The sequence below is a fragment of the Ambystoma mexicanum genome, chromosome 11, assembly GCF_040938575.1.
Source record: "Ambystoma mexicanum isolate Mex_15411 chromosome 11, UKY_AmexF1_1, whole genome shotgun sequence".
Lineage (NCBI taxonomy): Eukaryota > Metazoa > Chordata > Amphibia > Caudata > Ambystomatidae > Ambystoma > Ambystoma mexicanum.
In genome coordinates this window covers 1,018,557,752-1,018,582,654 of record NC_090934.1, presented here as the reverse complement: position 1 = coordinate 1,018,582,654, position 24,903 = coordinate 1,018,557,752, and positions in this window count along the sequence as shown.

The following is a 24,903-nucleotide window of genomic DNA, read 5'->3' as shown; positions in this document are numbered from 1 at the left end:
GATCCCACACCCATTGTTAAAAATCCTTTAAACAAAAAGACATGCATAGAGATTAATGAAGAATGTAAAATAAATCTGATATTTAGCAAAGTCAGATGCTTCTAAAACCCATTGTGGGGGGGGGGTTCTGGCTATGTGTGCTCCACTTCAGCTCTGTCAATTTATTTAAAAAATGAAAGTAGCTGGCAAAGGCACCTGTGCAAACATTGCTACACTATACTACTTACAAGGCGGTGCAGATGGCTGGGAAGGTGTGAAGCAGTAGGAGGCGTGGAGAGTCAGCTGGATGCGGCCTTGATGCTGCTACTTGGCACATTCCACTGAGCCGATAGCGATTTGCTTAGCTTACGTTGGCGACTTGAGCAACAGTTGTAATAGGAGCAGTAATTAGGCAAGTGTTCTTTAAGTGCCTTGGGACTTCAACATTTGGAGGTGACAGTCAAAAAATAGGTGCAACGCTTAGTGGCTGTAGAGTCGAGTTTAAGGTTGCAGAAGTGGGTTTTCTGTTAGGCAACCAAGCAGATATGGCAACCGCAAAGACTTTGTGACAAAGCGTGTGATTGTGAGCTGTACAGAAGTTGGAACATACAAATGTTTTATTACTGACTGTGAGGATCTACATCTCTGATTTGGGGTGGGGGTGTTGGGTAATGCTCTGGGGATTCGGTATTGTTAGAATGTCTAAAGCTTTCAATAGAAGGCTTGAGGGAGATTGGAGCATGGGTAGGCGACTGGGAAGTGTGTGGATGGCTGCTGTGGGCGCAGATGTAGACCTTGCAAAGAAATGTAAATAAAGAACTGTGCTTCCCTCTTCCAGTGTCTGGAGCCTCCATGGTGGCAACGAGCAATGTCTCGGGGCATGGCGAGCCAGAGGAGAGTCCCCCACGCCCTAGACCTGTGGCACAAGTGAACCCAAGGAAGGTAGGAAGGCACAGCGGGGGACAAGAGAAGAGGGATGGAGCCATGACTGGTGGGCAGCCCAAGCATAGCACAGAGGGGCCAAGGCAGCTAGCAGAGCAGTCAAGTGACGCAGAGCCGTTGCAGTGGCATAAACATAATGTAAAGTGACGCCATCTTATGAAAGACAGCTAGACCGCATCTCTGGGTCAAAGGAGAGCTCGCTAACGACGCAGAGCCCCATAGAAAAATTCAAAATAGAAATATGAAATTCAGCTCCACCTGCCCCCACCTATGCCCTGCCTAGCATGTACTCTTGTTATACTGCCAAGACAGTCCTTTACCCCCTGGCACCACTAGGCCTGCCCAATAGCCCTATCTTGAGTACTAAACCCCTCACCACGTCACCCAGTACCCCTCCTGAATCAAGCAACCACAGGGATGACTCAAATATTCCGCCTATCCTATTCCTGCACTCCATACCCCTACCTAGCGCACTGCCTTTTGGTACACCATTTCCAACACAGCCAGCATTTAGATCTTCAACCTCCTCCCCTGCATCCACAAACTACTGCCCACCAACCCCATTCAGTCACACCTCTATATGCAGCAAACCTATTGTTACCACTTCTCCGTTGCCCAACAGCTCAGAACCTCTCACCTCCCACAAGATCACCAGCCCCCTAGCATGCACTGGCATTGAGAGACTACAACTTCTCCGCTCTCGCACCCACGCCTCCTACCATATACCATGCAAAAGTTCTCAGAGAAACAAACAGATTGCATCCACTCAAGTAACTTCCTCCACAACCTCTGCCCCCTCCCACACTTCTTGAACCTGAGCACCTAAATTGTGCCCTCATTAATTCTCGCTACTTCTGTGCCCATGCAGTGGACATACACAACCTCATACGAGAGAAAGACCTTGACATTCTCGCCATCACCAAAACCTGGCTGCATGATGCAGCAGGGCTCACACCATCCCTCACCATCCTGAATGGTTACTCTATCTTCAGACCTGACAGACTCTCCAACCCTGGCAGAGGAGTTGCTATAATTTCCAAAGCCCCCCTACCTCTCAGAACCTCCCCCCTCCCTATCTTACCAGGCTATGAACTCTTGCTCACCAAGCTTGAACCGTGCCCCCAAACCACCATTAACATTGTTCTCCTCTAGCGCCAACATAATAACCTCAGCTCACCAGACACTGACATCCCTCTTCTCCTCACACCACTCATTAAACCCAACACCAAACTTATTCTACTAGGTGACTTCAAACTTGGCTGAAATGACATTAGAGATCCACTGGCTATTGCTCTTAGTGCAACACTTGAAGAAATGAACTTTACCCAAGTCATCACCACCCCCACTCACATCAAACGTTGAATCCTTGATTGGGTTGCCAATCTCAACACGCTCATCTCGGCCACCTCCATTGGCCCCTTGCCCTGGACAGACCAGTGATTGATTCAATTCACCCTGACTCCCAAAGCTACCGTAACCTGTAAAGTCACCACCCTTCTCCACATCACAGCAAGACACATCCGCAAACCCACAAAGGAACTACTCGAACCGACGATCCGATCAGCCTTTACATTACTGCCCAAGAGTGAGAACCCAGAAACCATCCTTTCTGCCTACCACACTACACTCCTGCACACACTGAACCTTCATGCACCTCTCAAAACCACTCTGCAGAAAAAAACCCAACTGGTTTAACAAGGAGCTAGCAACCCTGCACAGACAGAAAAGAGCACAAGAACACCTGTGGAGAAAAAACACCACCTAAACACATAAAGACGCATTCCTTTCCTCTGCCAAAACATACAAAACTGCAATTATTACTCCCAAATCCAACATCTACAACACTAGGATTAACAAAACTAGCTCTAACACCAGAGAGCTCTTCAAGATTCTCAAAGAGCTTGAATCCCCAGCACCGCCTATCGCAAGCTTCCCCAAAGACAAAGCATGGTGCTCTACAGTCCAATCCGCACTGGCTCACAAGACCCATAACCTCAGAGATAAAAACACCCGTAAAAAATACATGCTCCCGGCAGAGGATTCTCCTCCTCCCCAGCCAGTGAACCACACCTCGCCCACCACACCATCCATTCACTTTTCCCTTCATCCCTCCTGATGTCCTATCCACTATCCAGCGCCTAAGGCCCTCCAACTGCAAAGGAGATATCTGCTCAGTCGACCTCATTAAGATGTGCGCAGACCCCCTCGCACCCATCATCACAGATTTCATAAATGCCTCATTCGCCTCCAGCTCGGTCCCCAAAACCATCACTTGGGTCACCCCCCTTCTCATAGCACCTTCCCTCGACCCCACTCTCTCAACTACCTCCCCATCACAACCGTACCATTTCTCCATAAAATCCTTGATTGCCTGGCCTACACTCAACTCCAAACCTACTTGGAGGCCCACAACCTGCTCGGCTCACGCCAATCAGGTTTCAGACCAAGACATAGTATGGAGGCCGCCCTCCTTGACCATAAGATCCAGCTTGACTCCATACGTGACACCAGAGAGCATGCCATCCTCCTCCTGCTTGACCTATCTGCGGCATTTGATCTCGTTGACCATGACATCTTATGTCACCACCTGACCTCCACCTTCAATCCCACCACAGATGCCTCCAGTTGGATTCATGCCTTTCTTAGCTAGTGAGCCTCCAGGATCTTCGCTGGCTCTGAAGCCGCAGTCCTGACCCCGTCTGTTTCGGGGTCCCACAAGACTCATGCCTTTCCCCTACACTATACAATATGTATACCAAGCCCTTATTTGATCATCTCGATAATCTTGGTATCCCCTACACAAACTTTGCCGATGATGCGCAAGTACTTCTAAAACTTACTGGAAACTACAGCCAAGACTCCGCCAGTATTAACCAGATCTATAGCATCATCCAAGGCTGGATGGCTAACCACCATCTCTCTTTGAATGACAAGACAGAGCTCCTTATTGTAGGTTCCCTGCACTGATTGAAACACCTGACCCTGCCTGCGCCTCCTTCTCCATCGATGGTAATATCACACCATTATCTAGCCATTTCAAAACACTGGGGGTTCATCTTGACTCTGAATTATCCATTCATAAACATATCAAGACTCCTGCATCCGCTGCACCCTACTGAACAAAACTCTTCAACCTCAGTAGAACAATTCTAACCTCTGAGAACTGGCTCATGTTAGCCAGAGATATTATAGGTAGTACATTAGATTACTGCAATGCCATCCTTTCCGGAAACCTCCACCAAATACACAAACAAAGTCCAACTTATCCAAAATAATGCCCTTGGGGCAGTCTGGGGCATGAAGCAATCAGACCACATCTCTCATGTGAGGCGCGAGACCCACTGGCTGCTTATCAAAGCCTGTATCGAATTTAAAGTCCTAACTATCACACACTGATGCATTCACAACACTGCACTGACCTACCTCAGCCAGTGCATCCACAAAAGCTCCAAGCCTCAATACATATGTCCCTCCACCACCTCATTGCTTGCCACCCCTACACTCGCCAGAAAAAGGGCAGGTGGAGCTAGCTCCACTGTTACAGCTCCCACTCTCTGGAATGCCCTTCTGCCATGTATCCAAGATGAGCCCTCTTACCAAATCTTCTGCAATAACTGAAAACGCTACTATTTAACAAAAATGCCTAAAAGCTTTGCTACCTTCTTATGACTGCACGATCTGTACCCATTTCTCTGTCTTACCATCATGATTGTATCCCTGTAATGTAATTCATATTTAGCTCTGTGATATCTCCGGGTCTGGGCGCTATCAACAAGTGTAATAAATAAATAAAAAGGACATAAGGTAACATATACAAGCACATATAGTAAAGGAGAAACCATGGCAGCAGCAAGCAGGACTCCAACCCAGCATTTTAAATGGAGCCAGGTGACCCTCCCATTCTATGAAAACGCTGGAATAAAATGCTTGCCACCTGTTTAATTGCTATTGGGGGAGAGAAATATACGACTGCGAGAATACAAGCACCATTACTACATAATCTGGGCACAGAAGGCTGCAGAATTTACAAAGGGTTGCCGGACTTGGAAGAAGATGGCGCTGGTCATATGGATGAATTTGCCAGTGCACTGGTGAAATTACAGCAGCATTCCAGGCCTAACCCTGATAGAGTGAGGCACATGATTTCCCACACAGTGCAGGAGAAGAACGAACCGGTAGAAAACGATGTAGCCGCGCTGAGGACTCTGAGCCAAACTTGTGAATTTGGTGAATTTCAGATCATTACTGATCAATTGGTCAGATGCACAAACAACCCAAAAGTTCAAGAAAGACTATTGGCCAAAGACTCAATGCTGGAACAAGCAGTCACCATAGCACCAAGCATGGAGCACAATGCCACTTATTTCAAACAGATGAGGTCCGATAAAGGCGAGAACTTGGACATTTGTGCAGTCAGAGCATCTAAAGACACAGGACACAGACCAAATAACCACTCACAAAATAATAAATGCTTCAGTTGCAGTATCCCAAGGCGCTATGCCAGCAATCAATGTTGCCCTGCGTGAAGTGCTGTATACCTTAGATCTAACAAGAGAGGGCATTTCTCAAGGCAGTGCAAAGGCATTGGGAATATGTCGACGGATTAGAGAATAATCAAGTCCATTGAGGAGTCAAACCAAGAGGATAATACCTTGGGGTGACATGTGTTGGAAGTAACGGCACTGCAAGAGAGTGGGGGTGCATCTGAAATGTTCATGATTGGGGACGAGGAGCTACTCTGGAAAGTTGACAGTGGTGCACCATGGAGTATAATCAATGCACCAAACAGTCCTTCACCAAGATATAGCAGAAATATGTCCACCCGGATATTAATCTGGTTGCATATGCTGAAGTGAAGATGGACTTAGTGGGGAAATTCCACCCGCCATGGCGGCCCCCGATCCTCCATATCTTGCATTAAAAAGGAAAAGAAAGCAATAAAGGGACCACTGGGACAAAGCCCTATGATCACCCCCTCCCAATTGTTGCTGGGGATGCCCTGAGCTTCCATAGTTTTTTTTAAAGAAAAGAAAGCATTGCACTGGCTGCTGGGGCAAGGCCCCGTGACCACCCCGCACCCTCCCCAAATTGTTGCTGGGGGTTGCCGGGCCTTGGCCTGGCAGGCGGCAAACCTCCATATTTAAAAAGAAAAAAAAGAAAAGATAGCAGGGCAACAGGGGCAAGGCCCCACAACCCCATGTCCCCCAACTGTTGCTGGGGGCTGAGAGGCTTGGTCAAGTTCATTTTCTATAATGGTGAAACAGGACAAGCAAAAGCATTAACACACCACATTTTGCTCTTTAATAACTTTAATTGTGTTCTATACCAAGCTCAATAAACCTAACCGGAGTGCCTATGTGAGTAGAAGTGACATTTTCATGTGCTTTAATATGTTCCATTAAAAAAAAAACGATTTGGCTCACTATTGAGTTCCTACTATTGGGTATTTGGTCGAATTTTGAATTCACTATTCGGTACACCCCTAATTAGAAGGCCTGCCGTACACTGTAGCATTGCAAGATGACACTGTAGTGTATGGAGGCAGAGCAGCAGAACGTGATCCCACACTCAAGCTGCTGTTAAGCAGGTGAAGAGAGCAGAGCTCACCCTTCAGAGAAGCACGTGTAAATTGGGAGCGTGTAAAGTAGATTTTCTAGGTAACAGGTTAACAGCAAATAGGAGGGCGACCCAAGGAGGATCTAGTGTAGGACATTACCATGGCACTGGCACCTGTGAACAATGAGCAGTAAGGATCCTTTTTAGGGCTGGTAGAATACCATCACACATGTGTAAAAGATGTTGCTATTAAAACTATGCTGTTGAGGGCCTTACTCGGGCAGAGGGCACGATTTGAATGGTCGAACCCAATTGTGAGGAAAATGCTGAAGGCATTAAGGAGGATATAGGCGATCCCCCCTACATTAGGGAGTTTTGCGTGAGATGACGCGCGGAGCTCACAGTGGAAGCCAGCGGTTTAGGCAACGATAACACAAAGTTCAGAAGATAAAGAGGAATGTATCACGGTGCCTGCTTCCCTTCTTTTAAGGGGGGTAGACCTAAACTATCTGGCCACCAAGAGAGAGGCTTTGGCTGTGTGTTGGGCCATTATCCATTTCAAATGCTGTCTGTGGGGTATCACATTCACAAGACAATTAGAGCACATATTGCATGTGATGGGTGGAAACAAGCCTCATCAGGCATATCTAGGTGGTTCGCAGGGCTGCAAACCTTTGATCTTGAAAAAGTGTTTTTGCAGGGCATCAGGAATGCAGTGGCAGGCTGTTTATCTAGGGTAGCCAATCCCAAGGCTGAGGAGGGAAGGGAGGCAGGTGAGAAGGAAGTGGGAGTAGTGGCAGCGGGGTGGCCAGCTGTCTCGGAGGAATTGTGGGCTCAGCCGGAAGAAGAAGATGACGTTTTTAAATCCATTAAAGAGTGGTCCCACAGCGTGGGGGGCAGGGGGGGCAGAACATTTAAGGGGGGTTGAGGGGCCTGGGATTAAGGTAAGGATGAATTGTGCATAACTGATGGCAGACTGAGCAGAAATATTAAAGGGATGCCCCCTTTTGCCCTAGGAGAATCCATCCTTAGGGCCTCATTACACGGTAGGCGGTGGACCAAGGTGCTATTAGCACCTTGGTCCATGCCGGTAAAATACCGGCACCGCCTTGGCGGAAAGGGGATTTACCGCCCCATTCCAAGGTTGGAGGGGCGGTAAATCCCCTTTCCGCCATTGCCCTTCCCCATTCCCATTTCTGCCCCATAGGGCTCTATGGGAATGGGGAAGGCGCTAATTACGGCACCGCAATTTTGCGGTGCCGTAATTAGCTCCGAGGTCCCTTAGCGGGTTGGATATTAACGCCTGCAAGAAGCAGGCGTTAAATCCTCCAACCCGCAAAGGGACCTCGTAGTACGGCGGTAAGGGTTAACGGTCACCGTTGCCATTAACGGTGACCGTTAACCCTTACCGCCGTCCGTGTAATGAGGCCCTAAGACTGTTATTCTTGCGGCCTGGCATGGACTTCATGGCTGACAGAGTAGTCGGGGATTGATTGGAATGCGCGGCTAGTGATAAATCTAAGGTCACCAGGGAAATGCCTCTAGAAACTGTCCCTGATCCGCACGAGGCTTGGTCGAAAGTGGCAGGGGATGTGTCAGGACATGCACAGGGAATAGGTTATGGTGTTGCTTTTGCAGCTGTATTGGTGGGTTATCACACCAAGTTGTTGAAGTGGTGTGCACGGAGAGAAGCTTCAACAAATGACATTATACAGTTTTTGGAGGATGTGTTCTATAGAGAGGGATTTCCCTGGGAGATTGTAACAGACAATGGTGTGCAGTTCACGTCGCAGACTATGAGAAGTTTCCTAAGGTCAGTAGCTATTAAGCACAACAGCACAGCCCTGTATCACCCCCGTGCCAATGGGCTAGTGGAATGGGCAAACTGCCTTATTACGGGGGGAATACAATTAGCTTTAAAATTGGGCATAGCATGGAAGGATGTAATCAGACATATGATCTGGGCATATTGTACGGCACCGCACTCAGTGACAAGAGTATCACCATTCCTTTCATTGAAAGTGAGGGAGCCGGGCACCTCACTATGTCCCGGTTTGATGGGCTTAGAACATTCCACTGAGGTTGACCATGACAGTATTACCCAGTCAATAGATAAGACACAGGCACTGTACAAAGGACGGTTTGATGAAAGGCATGAAGTCCAGGACCAACAATGGGTAGTAGGTGAACCGGTGTGGGTGATGACACCTCACATAAATGCCAAATGCCAAGGAGAACGTTTTTTTAGGGGCAAGGAAGACAGCTGAAGTGAGAGAAGAAGGGGTGATCATGGAGGCGGGTGAAGTCTGGTCTAACGGACGGTCAATAAATTGCACCAGTGGACATGTGTCGAACCCGAGTGGCACACTGGAAATGCCACCAAAGAGGGGAGTGGAAGTCTCGCCCAAAGGAGGCGACATACCATTCAGGAGCGACATGAGTAATAAGACATGTCCACTCGGGATGAAAGATCTTGTTTGTAAATAAGACTAATCCCCGCTCTGCTGGAAATTCGCCCAGTGCAGCAGAATGCAATGTCTGTGTATTCACGATATATATTGCTTTATTGTATATGGTTCCTGAGAAGCATACCATATAAGTTGCCTCTTCATTAATTAGGGATGGAGAGAGGGGTGTGTTGGGTGCTGCTCTGGGGCTCCGTGTTCTCAGAATGTCTAATGGTTCGGATGAAAGGCTGGATCACGGGAAGTCGTTTGGGAAGAGTGTGGATGGCTGCCAGTGGATGCAAGTGTAAACCTTGCAAGAAATGTGAATAAAGAACTGTGCTTACCTCTTCCGGCGTCTGGAACCTCTATGGGGTTTGCTCTGTATAATTTGGAATCTGACAAGTGAGAGACTGGACTTTCCGGGAGTGTCAAATTGACATCAACAGCACTCCCCACATAAAAGTGCTGCAAGAGGCCCTAGCTCCAAGAAGATGCGAAGCCGCACTCAGGTTCGCATAGCCGAGCTGGTCATATGCTTCCTGTTCTCTATAACATGAAAATATGTAAAGCCAATAACTCAATGGCTCCCTATCGGTCTGTGGTAATGGCTTGGACTGCTAAGCCACTGACCTCTAAGACCAATGTCTTGATCCTGTGGTCTTCTGTAATCCTGATGGTGAACCTACAATTCAAAAGGGGGTCTTAAGAAAGATGCTATTTCCTTACTTAATCGGATTAAGAGACAAGTGGAATGTATGCTTACCTTGGTAAATGTTAGGAAACAGGACAACATTTTCAGGACTGTCCCAATAATTCCTCAGGAATTCCAGGGACAGGAAAATGTAAATTAGCAAGACCATAGGGAGACTAAATTCCTTCCCTCGCCTCTGGCAGACTTTTCGATAGGAAATTAGCACAACTCACAGCGTCCACAGGCAATGTGAGAAATAAACAGAGACGAGGAAAAGCAGGGCCAAAGGAATGTGCAGAAAATGCAAGAAGATGACACCTCCAACTCTGATGTTCAACGATTCCCGGGAGCCTCCAAAATGTCCATCTTCTGCAATACGGCAGATCATAGATTCACAACCAACTGATAAACCAAAAGAAAGCGGAATGACTTCCAAGCCAGAGGACCAACATTTAAGGAAAGCCAAAAAGCAGGCACCCTGAAAAGTGTTCCAAATAAACCAAAAAATCCATTGAAAAAGCAGAGCAGACCTGAAAAAACCAGAACCCAATCAGGTACAACAGGCAAAAGCAGGGCGCATGACTCCTAATACAGTAGAAGAAAGTGTTCACAATATCAAGAGGCATGATGCAGAGGACACTATGGGAAATATGTTGCAACCATGCAAAGTTTATTTCTTTCTCTCATTAAATAGTGTAGCGTTAGGAGATCACTTAATTTTCTTTCATGAGGCTTGAGGTGTCCAAACCTACTTTTCATTTGCAGCAGCCATCTTGGATTAGGAATGTGAGTTAACTTTAATAACGGTGCCAAACACCAGTCTTTTCTGATTCCTCTGCCATCATTAGCTTATTTCCCGGCCCTTTCACTGGCAATATACCAGTAAGTACATTTAAAGTGATGGACAGGGTAGCATTGTGTGGCGTTGTTTGTGTTGCAGTTGGTGCTGTGTGTGACATATGCGTCATGTTTCTTGGTTCATATGTGTTTGAGTTTGCTGCATGTGGGGGTTAAATTGTGAGCTGATTCAGTGTACGCCTTCAGTATGGTGTCAGATAAGCAGTGTATGGTGGGACAAGTTCTAAGTTTCCTATTGTCTCTTTACTGTATATGTTATTGAGCTATGTGTGCTGGGATTCCAGATGTATGATACATGATGTAGAGTAATTTACTCGTCGCATGAAGTGTATGCATCTGTTTTTGCTCGCGGTGCCTACGATTGTGTGGATTTGTTTGTCCTGTCTGTCTAAGGGCATCGACTTGTGTTATTATATGTACATCTGGTGTTTAGGTGTGTGAGGAGATTTTTTTGATTGAATGTGTCTGTTTGGGCTTTGGTTTGTAAATATGTTGCGCGTGGGTGTACATTTGTAGGACGTGCCCTAGTGTTTGAATATGCTGGTGCTGATATCCGATATCCACCGCCTGGAAGCTTACTTCTTGCATTTAGGCCGGGTTTGGTCTAATCCATTTTAGACAGAGTTGATTTAAATTTCTTCTGCAAAATGTGAAGACCTTATCCAAGGCTGGTGGAATTTCATGATGTGGGATTTTTTTTCATCAACTCTGTCTAAAGGAAGCACGTCTTTGAGGTTTGTTGCGGATCCCCATCGCGACTTCAAGGTTCATGTGGGGAAGAATACTCTAGTACCTTATTTTCAACTACAGATTTTAAAAAAAAGGTAAGCCTTTTTACCCGTACAGTGAAATTGATCTTTGATGCAAACTTTAGTATTCGCCCATAAAGATGGAGGAGATGCCTTGTTGATGGCTCTGACCAAAGCCACACTGACTCCATTAAAAGCAGATTTATTTCAGCAGCCAAGTCAATAGCCGGTAAAAGGGGACTCATAAACTGACTTATTTATTTATTTATTTATTTATTTATTTATTTATTTATTGTATTTAGATCATGGACCACTGACCCGGAGCCTTAAGGCCGCACTGAACAAACAAACATGGAAACTAGGACTTCTTCTCTTGCTATCATTACATTGGCTGCTATTGGAAGTCTGCATCATCCTTAGGGTAGGCTGGCTTATTTATATGGCCTTGAAGCAGCCAAACATCCATCTAGTTGGCAAAGAAGTTGCAGATGTTATAAAAGACTGGAACTACACAAAGTAGTGAGTAATCAAACGCTGAGTCACTAGAAGGACTTACGTCTTAGCCTGTCTCAAACTACACCAATTGGATCACATCTAGGAGTCAACTACATTGAAAGATTAATGGTGGAAATAAAGTGAGGCCTGAGCTCAGGCTGTGCTTTGTCTCCACAATTAGTTTTGGCGCAGAAGTGGTGCTCTAGCACCGCCATTCGTTTTGGTGGAGGTTACACACCACAAACGCTACATGCCAAAAGGCTGGACGGAACAGGCTCTACACGGTCTGTTTATCTTCCGGGTTGCATCTCAATCGAGAGTCATTAATCTTATGCAGCTTCTTGGATTATCAACAAAAACAAGGTTTAAGAGTCAACATGATGATCGCATCCAGCGCTAGATCACCGAGCAGACTGTAGCTATGTCAGAGCCAGCTGTAAGTTCCCGCAACTTGCACAAATTGTCTCTGAGATTTCGCCTTGAAAAAGACTGTGTCCAGGTCGAAACACGTGTTGGCTGTGTTTTTAACTGTTGATACATCATCAACTGTGACATATTGAATGTTTTATTAAACCCTCATATGGAAACTCCAACCATGTGTTGTAATGATTATTGACAACCCAGTGCGATTGTGCTAAGGGTACCCAACTTGTCTCTTCACTTGAAAAGACAACAAGACACTGTCTTACCCCACCCTAGACACATGCAGCAGGGTGTCAGGCAACACCCCCTTTTTTCACATATTAAATTCCACCCTAAGTGCTTTAATTACAGTGCCCTCTTCTTTCCCAGTTGCCTGGTTGCACTTTAGTTGCACCATTAATGGTGGCCCAGGTGGCCCTTTGGCCACCACTATTGGCTGTGACTGAAAAGTGGCGTTTTACTGGATATGTGGCGTGCCAGAGTGTGCTGACTCGCTGCAGGTCCTGCTCACCAAGTCTATCCCCCAGCCCCCCCCTCCCCATGCTTTCAATGGTGGTATACCACGTTTCCTCCCTGACTCACCCAACTCATCCTGAGTCATCACTACCTGACACGTGTCCCTGGCCAGACTTGCCAGTGTGGAAAGCCAGCATGGGGCAACTCCACAATTAGTTTTTGTTCGAGGGGTGCTTCAGCGCCACTAGTAGTTTTGGCTAATATGTAACACTTTAGCACCAACTAATGAGTCTCGACTTGCTTACCTCATTTCGTGATGCTTTAACCTTCGGCCCCACTGTTAGTTTTAGCTTGTGAGTGGCCCTCTACACCAAAAAGAGGGAGCCATGTAGTTTTCTAATAATTTGTGGGAGGTAACATGTCGAGAACTGCACATTATAAGCCATCGAGGAGGCGGTTGGTGCTGGGGGAATGCCGGTCCGCTTCACTTGTTTCCTGTGACATCAATTCCTTTGCATGCAGGCCTCTTGCCAGGTCTCTGTGCCTGAGACCCGGGAGAGGCACTGCAGTGAAAGTAGTTCTTTTAAGGAAACGGGCGCTCATTTCTTGCGACGGTGCTCCTTGTGCAGGCTGGCCACTTCCCATGTCTCTCTGACTGACGCCCAGGAGGAGACTGGTGCGTTCAACGTAGTTTCATTAGGAAACACAAAAATGGTTGGCTTTGCAAATACTTATTTCCTTCGCAGCTGCAGTGATGCACCTTTGCATTGCTTCCTTCACTAGTAAAGAGAGGACAAATCAGTCCGGCTTCTCCCCCTTTTCTCCCTAGGCCCACTCCCATTCCTCCACATATCTTCATATTCTGATGGCACTACAGTGCATGCCGCCGCCAGTCCTCATTCTTTGCCCAATAACCATTGGAAGGCTAGTGAATCCTTTCGATACTTCAAAATACTTTTACTGAACTCCACTGCACTCAGTTTGTGGGCCTAATGTACTTGCTTATTGATTTAGCTGTGCAAAGTGCATGTCACTAAGCCAATGCATGACATTTGTGATGAATCTAGCGATGTCATCACTCCTTTCCTGGGGAAAATCTCTCTTCATGTGGCCACGGGACAGCAGCCGCTACCTGATCCTGACCCTGGGGGTGACTATCTGCAGGAGGGCCACCTGAGGGGGAGACGACCCTCACAGGAATAGGAGATACTCACCAGACGAGACATGGTATTCCCCTTACCATCTTGAAATGAACAACATAGATCTAACATCCTTCCCCTCTAGAGTCTCTGATAATATCAGGACAGAATGTCTTTATGAATTCTAGTCTTTGGGAACATTTCAATCAGACCGTGAGATTTAAAACACAGACAGCTGACAGCAAAAGAAGAGAACTGCAGACGCTGAGCTGCGTGGTTACCTGCACGAGTATCGGCTGGAACGTTGGAGAAGAATTCGCCATAGGAAATGCTGCCGAAGCTAATCTGCCCAGCAGGAGAAATAACCAGAGTGGAGAGGATGCGCTACCGATGAGGCAAAGAAAGCGGGAAATGAATGCCAGCACAGCAGAGGCGCAGCGGATGACAGATCGCATGCAAAGTGCAGAAGCCGACGAAAGCATGAATACCGGCAGAGCAGTGGGGCAGCGGATGACAGGTCGCATGCCAAGCCCCAGAGCCGATGAAAGCACGAATACCAGCACGGCAGAGGCAAAGTGGATGACAGGTCGCATGCCAAGCTCCGAAGCGGACAAAAACCGAAGCAGAGAGGTGCAAGAGATACTTGGAGCACCCGGAAAACCCAGGGGAACCGAAAGGGTTTCCGGGTTGCCTGAAAGTTTGTGCTGCTTCAAAGTAGCTATCAGTAAAGCAAATAAGACGGTTGCCAGTCAATTCGTCGAAAAAAATTGGTCGACCAGACAAATGGTCGAATCAAATTGGTCGAAAACCATTTCGTCGAAATTTTTTTTTTCTATTTTAACCCTTTTTTTTTTTTTTGGGGGGGGGTCCCCTCCCCAACCCCCTCCCCAACCCCCTCCCCAACCCCCTTTTTTTCTCTAAAAACCCATTTTTTAACAAAACGAAAACCCAAAAAATAAATATATAAATAAAAAAATTTTTTCGACGGAATGGTTTTCGACCAAATTGCGTCGACCAAATTGCAGTCGACCAGTTTTTTTTCGACGAGTTGACTGGACACCAATAAGACATCTGAAGAAGCTAATCAGTACAAAAGCCATTCCACGAGTGAATGAAGTGAAGTATATGAAGAGGCCAAAAGACCATAAACTGCTCTATGAATTGGTTGGTAAGCCCACAACAAAAAGGGGCAGAAAAGGAAAGCCGAGTTAAAGTGCATGAACTTGAGAGAGGGCAACATTGGGCTGATATTGTTTCATTGGTGAAGAGAACTGTAATAAAGTAGTAATATAACTGTCCTGGCAGTAGAGTATACCAGTGAAGAGGATTGTAATAAAGTTCTGACACAAAAGACCTGGCATGAGAGTATACCAGGTGAAGAGAATTGTAATAAAGTTGTGATATAAAAGACCTTGTGATATGAAAGACCTGGCAGGAGAGTGTAACAGGTGAAGAGAATTGTGATATGAAAGTCCTGGCAGAGGAGTATAGCAGGTGAAGATTAATGTGTAAAAGACTGTAAAGAAGTCCTGAGAGAAGAGTCTACCAGGCAAATCAAGTGTGTGTTAAGTTCAGGAGAACCCTTTAGGAAGTTACATGCCCGAGGATCTTGAACTATTTGAAACATGAATTCTTTGTTTTGAACTTACTTGGAAGAGGAACTTGTGGAAGGGAACTATTTTCCCCATGAACTGTGTGTGCGCCAAGAAGGAGAAGCCATCCTCGTGGGCTACAAGGAACTGGCATATTGATAACAGGAACCTTGGGAAGGCGTTATTCCTGGTGCTGTGAACATTGTCAACTTGGAACCTTTTTTGTTGGAGTTATACCTTTTCATTTGATTGGAACAATTGTGCACCTTGAGATCCAGAGAGAATATCCATTACACCTTAGAGTTACTTTGAAGAGAGTGAAGAGAGTGAAAGACAGAATACTTTTTGCTTTGGACATCATGTCAATGGACAGACCCTTGGTTGTCGGTTGAGGTAGGGAAATACCTGCTATGACAGGGATAGTAAGGCATTTCCCCAGCCCCTTTTGATATCAAATAAGCGTTTATAGCCTAGGACGTGAGTCCTTTGTGTCCATGTCTCATTCCTGGCTCCTCACACAATGTAAAATTCCCTGACCGGAACATGGTGGTTCTTTTAGCATAAAGTGGTAGGACTGACAGGCTGTCTGTTTCCCAGTGTAGAAGGAGGCATCTCCTGGAAATGTACACTATGCTTGGAACAAGCAACATAAAATGGGGATATTTTGCATTTTATGGATTTATTGTATTTATATTTGGTGTTTTTTTGGGTGCCACATTAGCGGTGTCTTGCCCAGGAGGCATAGAAGCATCCCACTTGTTGAAGTCTGTGCTGGTTCACTCCTGGGTCTCGACACACTATCTTAGGTTACATTAGAGAGCATTCATCTGTCTGACACGTATTCATTCATAAGCTTTTACCGCTCTGAAGCCCAGAGGTATGACATGTATGTATGGGATTTTTAAAGCGTAAACCTAGCTGGGAAGCAGCAGAGTGCTGTACAAGGAGTAAGCACCCAGAGGTTACAAGTAGGGCGCAGGATCAGCAGAGGAGCTGGGATTGGTAGGGGGATCAGCAAAGTCTGGAACTCCCAAGTGGGGGAGGATTGAGTGGGGCGAGTAGTAATTGGCAAGATGCTCTTTGAAGAGTAAGGTGTAGTGGGTTTGTCCGCAAGATAGCACTAGACCCAGGCTTCACTAAGGTACGTTTATTGTCCGTTGGTACACTTGAGGTTAGTGACACACAGGTATGTTCCAAACACAAGCCACAGTCACACAGCCCACACTCCTCAATGACCTCACGACATTCCACTAGCACTGCAATGCAACCCCCAACCTAAGATCATAACACCTCTTCCACCATTATACAATCAACTACAACCGTACCAAAACAGTAGACTACACAGGGATCCATTGCACAATCAACTCATCCATACCAAAACACTACGCTACTCAGGAATAAAGCTACCTTACTCAGTCCACATGTGGCCATGCAAACCAAATAAAAGGAACCCAACTCAAGGCAATAATAAAAAGGTGGACCCACAACTGCATACAGTTGGAACCCCCCCTAGACACCATAGGGCAACCAAATAAAAAACATCTGTGCAGCATCAACCACAAAACACCAAAAACTGACCAAACTAAAGTGCAACACGTGGAGCCAAACCCAATGCGCTGCAGAGGCCAACCGAACAACAATTGCTGGTCGATAGAAAAACTGTGGCATCATCGACTCTACTCTCCCGCCTAAAGGAAATGCATGAAACAATGCGTAAAAACAACTCAAGGGCCAAGCAAAATCTTGTGCACAGTCGAAAGTCTTAGATTTTGATGAAGTAGAGAAATTTGCTCCGAGCCCGGCGGAGGGAGACCAATTGAAGGTTTTGTGTTAAAGTGGGTCTGAACCCGGTGGAGGTGGACCTGGGGTGAACAGTAAATCACCCAAGAAGTTGAACAAGTGAAATATTTGGTCCGAGCCCGGCAGAGGGAGACCAATTGAAGATTTTGTGTTAAAGTGGGTCTGAACCCGGTGGAGGGGCACCCGGGGTGAACAGTAAATCACCCAAGAAGTTGAATATGTGAAATCCTAGGAAGAAAGGAACTTTAATGTTTGTCATGTTGCATCAGGCCCTCTGAAATGAGAGACTTTGGATAGCAAAGAGACTTTGGCACAGAAGGACCTGATGTTGAGGTTTTGAACTGCATCCTCATGCTAGAGAAGCTTGTGTCGAAAACATGTAGAAGGGAAGCCAATGACTTGAATATCCTGACACATCATTTCTTGACACTTTTCTTTTGCATAACACTGTTTCCCACATTATTTGTATTTAGAAGTAAGGATTTGGAAATAGGTTAGGTATAGGCCCTTTTATGTTGACATTCGACTAGAACTGTGTTATCATTATTTGATGGTCGTAGCTTGCTCCCATCTTTAGATTTAGGATTACATTGGCATTTTTCAAACCTAATTGAAGTTCAATAAACACCCTTGAACTGTGATCACTTGAGTCTGTCTTACTGTTTGATACCATGCCTTCCTTACACCCCCCCCCCTGCTCGAGGCTGGGTGGGAGACAGTGTGGAGTTTTCTTTTTACCTTTAGAATCTCTCACATATTTGCCATCACTTCACTAGTAAAAGGACTTCCTTGATCCAACTCAATCCTTTGCGGGAGGCAAAATGAGAGAAGATATGGTTAATCATTAGAACAGCAGCTGGCTCCACCTTACAATTCGGGTCTGGAAGACACTCTACCCAGTTTGTGAACAAGCATGTCACAGTCAGCATGTACTTGTTTCCTCTAGTGGGAGGAGCAAATCACTGGCCCGATGAAATCGACTTGCAAATCTGACAAAGTCATTGTTGTTCCCTTTTTTGTAGGGGAGTTCTGTGTGTGAGGGAACTGAGGTGAAATTGTGCACCCACAAGACACCCCTTTAGGTAAATGTCGAAGTCCTAGCTAATGTTTGGCCAGTAGGCAATCTGGTGCAAGATTTCTAATGTCGTATGAAACCTCCTATGACCAATAGTGGCCGTGTCATGGGTGTGGTTCAACGTCAGGCTTTGAAATGAGGTAAGTACCACCCAGTGGTCACATCCAGATAGGGATATCCGTACCAAGAGGCCATCTTGGATCCAGAACATCTTAAAGAACTTCACCAATACCCGGAGAACCTTTTTACTGGCATAATCTCATTCTGTTAGCAGAAAACTCACGTGGTCTTCAATAAGTCGATAGAATTTTCCAATAATTGTGTCCTCTCTCTGTGCAGTGATAAAATCTGCATCTGGGGTAACTTTACTTAACTGGGCTGGTAAGAGTCCACTATTTGCACAAATGTGTGACCTGGTGACAGCGGCCACTTGGATTTCACCCAGCAGGGATTCTGTACCTATGAAATTCCCCTGCAGAGCTCTGGTTTTAGCCAGCTGGTCAGCCAGGTAATTCCTAGTCTTATCTGGACCCTCTATTTTGGAATGACCTCTTATTTTTTTCCAATATATGGTCATCTCATTGGGGGGTTACTGGATTGTCAAAAGACTGGATCAGTTTGAAATGCTTTGTGGTTTATTGTTGGCACAAAGCATGCCTCAATTCTTCTAGTTAATCAGGTGCTCCATGAACCCATTCCTGACATAATCAGAGTCAGTGATTATGACCAGTTGCGTTGGTGGTGCACTGCAGTGAGGATTACTTGATGAACGGCCATCAACTCTGCAACCTGATTACTTCGGGGTCCTATTTTGTAACCAGCAGAGGGTTATGGGGTATCATTCACCCAAGCATTCCCAATGCCAGCCTCTAGATATTTTTTCCCCTTGTTATCAACACTGTAGGTGCACCCATCCACATAAACTGTGGGAATCCCCTGACACATGATTTCTTCATACACCTTGTGTGGGAAAGTTAACTATGCCTCCATGTTGTTGTTAGTCATTAGACTTATGTCCTCAAGACAGTTTTCTTGAGAACAATCATGCAAGTCCGCCAACCCTTGCTCTAGGGGATTGTTCTTGTTTTGGCCATATCTGACCTCCACAGGAAAGCCTTGCATGAGCAGAATCTAGGAAGTAATTCTGGAATCACTGACATTCCCCGCCCAAATTCTGTCACTTTGTAAATATTGCATGGGTGGGTGAGGAGTCTTGACGATGATGTGCCCCCCTGGATGGATGAATGGGCGGTAATTTTATAACACCCACACACTGTTGCCATGAGTGCCTTTTCACCGTTATTGAATTTTTCCTCCACATAGGACAAAGTTTTGCTTGCGTACAAGATGACTTTGGTGACCTTGTCATGCGCCTCGATGCCTCTGGGCTGCTAGTACCCTCTACAAATACAAATAAATAAGTAAATAAATAAATACATGTTTTTAAAACAACACCAATGTTAGGCAAGTATCTGAAAACCCATCTCCAAGAATAACTCCTTGTTCTTTATGGGATAAGCCAAACAAGGAGCCTAGAAAGACTTCTTTTCAGTTGTTTCACTGCCTCAAATTGTCCCGGACCCCACTCTCACTTGACTCTGGCCTTAAATAAATGGACCAAGGGTCGAGTGATCTCTGCCTAGTCTTCAATGAACTTTCAACCATAATTAGTGAGTCCAAGGAGGCTTCTTAATTCTCACAGAGTAGGGTCTTTTTATTTCATTAAGGCTTCCACCTTCTTTGCCTGGGGATTGAGACCTTCATCGGTGACCTCGGGCCCTAAGAAGTTCACTTGGGTCTTACACCATTGTGCCTTCTGGAAGGACAGTTTTGCTCTGGCTTTCTGCAACTGTGTTCGAACATAGCTGATTTCTGCTCTGTGTTCCTCCACAGATAAGCTCTTGATCAGAACATCATCCACATACGCCATGTTCCCCTTTTTGCCCAAGTCGGGCTTGGCCTTATGTAGAAAGATGTGGAACTCATTGCCGGAGTCTATGGGCCTCATCACGAGTTTGGCGGTAACCCTTAAATCCGGCAGTCGCGCAATTACCGCCGGATTTAAGGGTCCACCAAATTAGGGCTTCAGCGGATTTCTCCCCAGCTCTGAGCTGGGGGGAAATCTGCCAAAAATGTGCGCTATTACCGCTGGTGGGAAATCCACCGGCGGTAAGAGCACAAAAATTCCCCATTGAGCCCAATGGGGAATGGGGCATTCCCGAATGGGCTCAGTGGGGAATGGGGAATAATACCACTGGCGTTACCGCCCAACTCGTGATGAGGCCCCTTGTATCCAAAGGGAGTTTGGGCCCACATTTATTGCTGCCCCGAAGGTAAAGGCAAGCTTGTACGAAGATGTCATGAATGAGGGGCCTCCCCCAAATATCAATGATGCAAAGTATGAATGTTTCTGCTGCTATTTTGATGTCTGTTGAAATGAAAATAACATTTTTAAAAATTCTTAAATAACAAAAGACAGTTTGATCTAAAATACAAAATTGACTTTTACCCTATGCTGCCAATTCGCATGGACCTCTCAAATCCATTTTGCCTTCACATGTCGGTCTGGCAGATTGAATCCATGATGTTGCTGTTGGTGGACCCGTGCTCTACCCATTGAACTATCGGAATCTACGCCCTCCATGTAAGATATTTTTTATTATGAGACGACTACCAAAGGTGTCATGAAGGAAGGTGCTACCCCAAAAACCAATGATACAAAATATCATTGTTTCTGCTGCTATTTTGACATCTGTTGGAATTAAAATAAAATGAAAATGTTTTTTTAAAAAATAACAAAAGACAGCACAAAATAAAAAAACACTTTTATCTCACTCAGGCATTTTACTCAAACCTCTCACTATAACATGCCGGAGAGGCAGCTTGAAGCCCTGATGTTGTTGCTGGTAGATCCATGCTCTACCCATTGAACTATCGGGATCCACATCAAGCATGGTCAATATTTTTCATTATGAGATAGCTACCAAAGGTGTCCTCCCCCAAAATATCAATGATACAAAGGGCCTCATTATCGGTCCGGAGGTAACCCTGCCTGTCCTACCGGCGTGTTGCTGGACGTGGCGCCTGGCTTCTCCGTGCCACCGGCTCATTACGAGTCCGGCGGCCGGGAAGTCAGGCGACTTTAAATTTGTAAATCCCCATGGGAGTGGGGATACAGAAACACTGGCACCATTGCTAAAGGTGCTGGTGTTTCCATGACGGGTTTGCCTACTGTGACTGCTGAGCCTGACAGGGTCAGACCTGTCGGGCACAGAGGCTCCAGGAGGCAAACACGTAGTTTGCTGGTCTGGAAACAAGGGTGCTGGTGAGTTTACCGGCACCCTTGTTTTCCCAAAGTATAATTGTTTTTGTTGCTATTTTGATGTCTGATGAAATAAAAATTAAATACAAATATTTTCTTAACTAGTAAAAGACAGTAAGAAATAAAAGAGAACATGTACTACTGCCTCATGCTGCCATTTCATTTTCATGTAACAGAGGGGGTACTTGAACCCATGCCATTGTTAATGGTGGACTCATGCTCTACTTGTTGACCTATTACTCAGCCATTTTACTTGGACTTTTCACTTTCATGTGCATGAGAGGCAGTTTGAACCTGCGACCTCTTTGCTGGGAGGCCAGTACTTGACCTGTTGAGCTATTGGGGTCCCCTACGGTGAGAAACGTTATTTTTCATTTTGACACAGCTAACAAAGGTGTCATGAATGATGGTCGTCCACCAAAAAATCCATGATACAAATTATCATTGTTTCTACTGCTGTAATATAAAAATATGTTCTTAAATAATGAAAGACAGAACTAAAATTTAAAAAAATCACTCGTATCTCATGCTGCCTTTAACTAGTATCTCTGACTGCCATTTCACATTGACATGCCTGAGAAGGAGCTTGCACCCTTGACCTTACTGCTGGTAGAACCATTCTCTACCTGATGAACTATTAAGATCCCCTTCAAAATTGTAAGATATTTTTAATTATGGCACCAAGTTGTCATGAATTAAGGTCCTGCGCCAAAATATCAATGATACTGAGTATTGAATAAACATATTTTCTTAAAGAACAAAAGGCAGTTTAAACAAAAATAAAAAATGTACTGTTACCTTACTCTACCATTTTGCTTGGACCTCTCAAAGAGATTTCCTTTTCACATGCCTAAGAGGTGGCTTGAATCCATGACTGAGTTCCATGTAAACCAGTGCTCAATCTATAGAGTGATTGGGATCCACTTCAAACGTTTCAATTTTTTAAAAGAATGACATGGCTACCACAGATGTATGCATGAGGGGCCTCCCCCAAAATATCAATAATGCAAAGTATCATTGTTTCTGCTGCTATTTGGAGGTCTATTGAAGTGAAAATAAAATGAACGTTTTCTTAAATACAAAAAGACAGAACTAAAATAGAAAAATCACTTGTGGCTTTTTCTTAGTACATGTCACGGCCATTCCACATTCACATGCCTACAAGGCATCTTGAACCTTTGCTGTTGCTGCTGGGAGGTCCAGTCCCTACCCATCAAACTATTCGGATTCATGCCCAATGTGTAAGATATTGTAAATGATGACACAACTACCAAAGGTGTCATAAATGAAGGTGCTCCACAAACAATCAATGATACAAAGTATCATTGTTTCTGGTGCTATTTTGACATCTGTTGAAAACCAAATAAAATAAAATACAAATATTTTCTTAAATAACATAAGACTGTTACAACTAACACACACTTGCATTTCACTCAGCCATTTTACTTGGACCTCTCACTTTCACAGCCTGAGAAGCAGCTTGAACCAATGTCTGTGTTGCTGGCAGAACCATGCTCTATCCAATGAGCTATTGGGATTACTTTCCAAGAGGAGTGACACGGCTACTAAAGATGTCATGAATGAGGTGGCTCCCCCAAAATATCAATGATGCAAATTGTTTCTTCTGCTATTTTGTTGTCTGTTGAAATGAACATAAAATAAACATATGTTCTTAAATAAAAAAGACAGAACTAAAATAAAGAAATTACCTTTCATTAGTACCTGTTACTACCATTCCACATTCACATGCCATTTCACTTTCACAAACCAGCAGCTTGAATCCATGCCCCTGCTGCTGGTAGACCCATGCTCTACCCATTGAACCATTGACATTGCTGCTGGTGGAACCATGCTCTATCCAATGAGCTATCAGGATTGCTTTCCAAAAGGAATGGCATGGTTATCAAAGATGTCATGAATAAGTTGCCTCCCCCAAAATATCAATGATACTGTTTCTTCTGCTATTTTGATGTCTGTTGAAATGAAAATATAATACACATATTTTTCTTAATAACAAAGGACAGAACTAAAATTTTAAAAATCCTCACTTTTCATTAGTACCTCTCACTACCATTCCACATTCACATGCCGGAGAGGCAGTTTAAACCCATGCACTTGCGGCTGGTAGACTCAACCTCTAACCATTCAGCAAGGGACCCACTTCACGCATGCAAGATATTTTTCATTATGACACTGCTACCACAGGTGTCACGAAGGAAGGTCCTCCCCAAAATATCAATGATTCAAAGTATCATTGATTCTGCTGCTATTTTGATGTCTGTTGAAATGAAACTAAAATAAAAATAAAATATTTTCATAAATGATGAAAAACCGTGAGTGGAGGAAGGGGGCACATAAGACCACCACCCCCTTATTCCCATGCTTCCCGAGTGGGTCCAGTCATGTCTACCTCAGGTCCAGGGCCCCGGCCCTTGGGCACTCATGCGGGAACACCTCCGGGAACCATCACCCCTTTCGTGCAAACACGTCCATGGGCGCTGCCATATTCATGTGCAAACCCGTATACAGCGAGATCAGGTCTCCATTTTGTAACACACAAACTCCATTTGCAAATAGCAAAAGGCCATTCAGATTTCACCCCAGCCGGCGGCTCTCTCCCTGTCAAGCATGCAGCCAGAGCGACTCTCCCCCCACCACCTCCTCTCTGCCGTCTACATAACTGCCTGGGTCGCATGAGAAGACCGGCAGCAGAAACGCAAACAAAATCCACACTGTATCACTTGCCGTCCAACTCCCTCCAGTGATTCAGATGCAGCACAGGGGGTGTTGGGGGGGGCAGGATGGGTGGCTAGAGCCAGGGCTATCTGTCTCCGTAAATCTGACTTGCACCCCTCAGACCTGAGCCATAGAAACCTAATCTCTGTGCACCCCAGAGCAGAGTCAACAACGAAAGAGACCCTTAAATCAGTGAGTGTGTTTTCCCTTCCGACTTGTACATGCAAATAAGAGGCCCTCTCATAGTGTGAAGAGTCCATATGAACCCGCTGACACCTCAAGCGAATTGATGGTCAAAGCAGTGTAAATACATATATTTGTGTTATTAAAGGTTATTATGCTAATCAATTATAGCGATGGTAGAATGTATGATGATATATAACACTGAAAAATGTACACGATTATTCATACTCCCATAAAAAGCAAACAGACCTTAGACCTATGCAAACCCGCACAATGCTACCTCACTATCAATAATGAAGAATGTAATTGCATGCATATCGTTAGACAATGTCAGGTGAACCGTTGGTTATATTCAACTATTTGTGTTGTGTGATTAAGTATCAGTCGCTGCTCCCCTACCACCCCCTATCTTAATGTTATGATACTGCTATGAAGAGTGAACAATGCTATATGTATATTT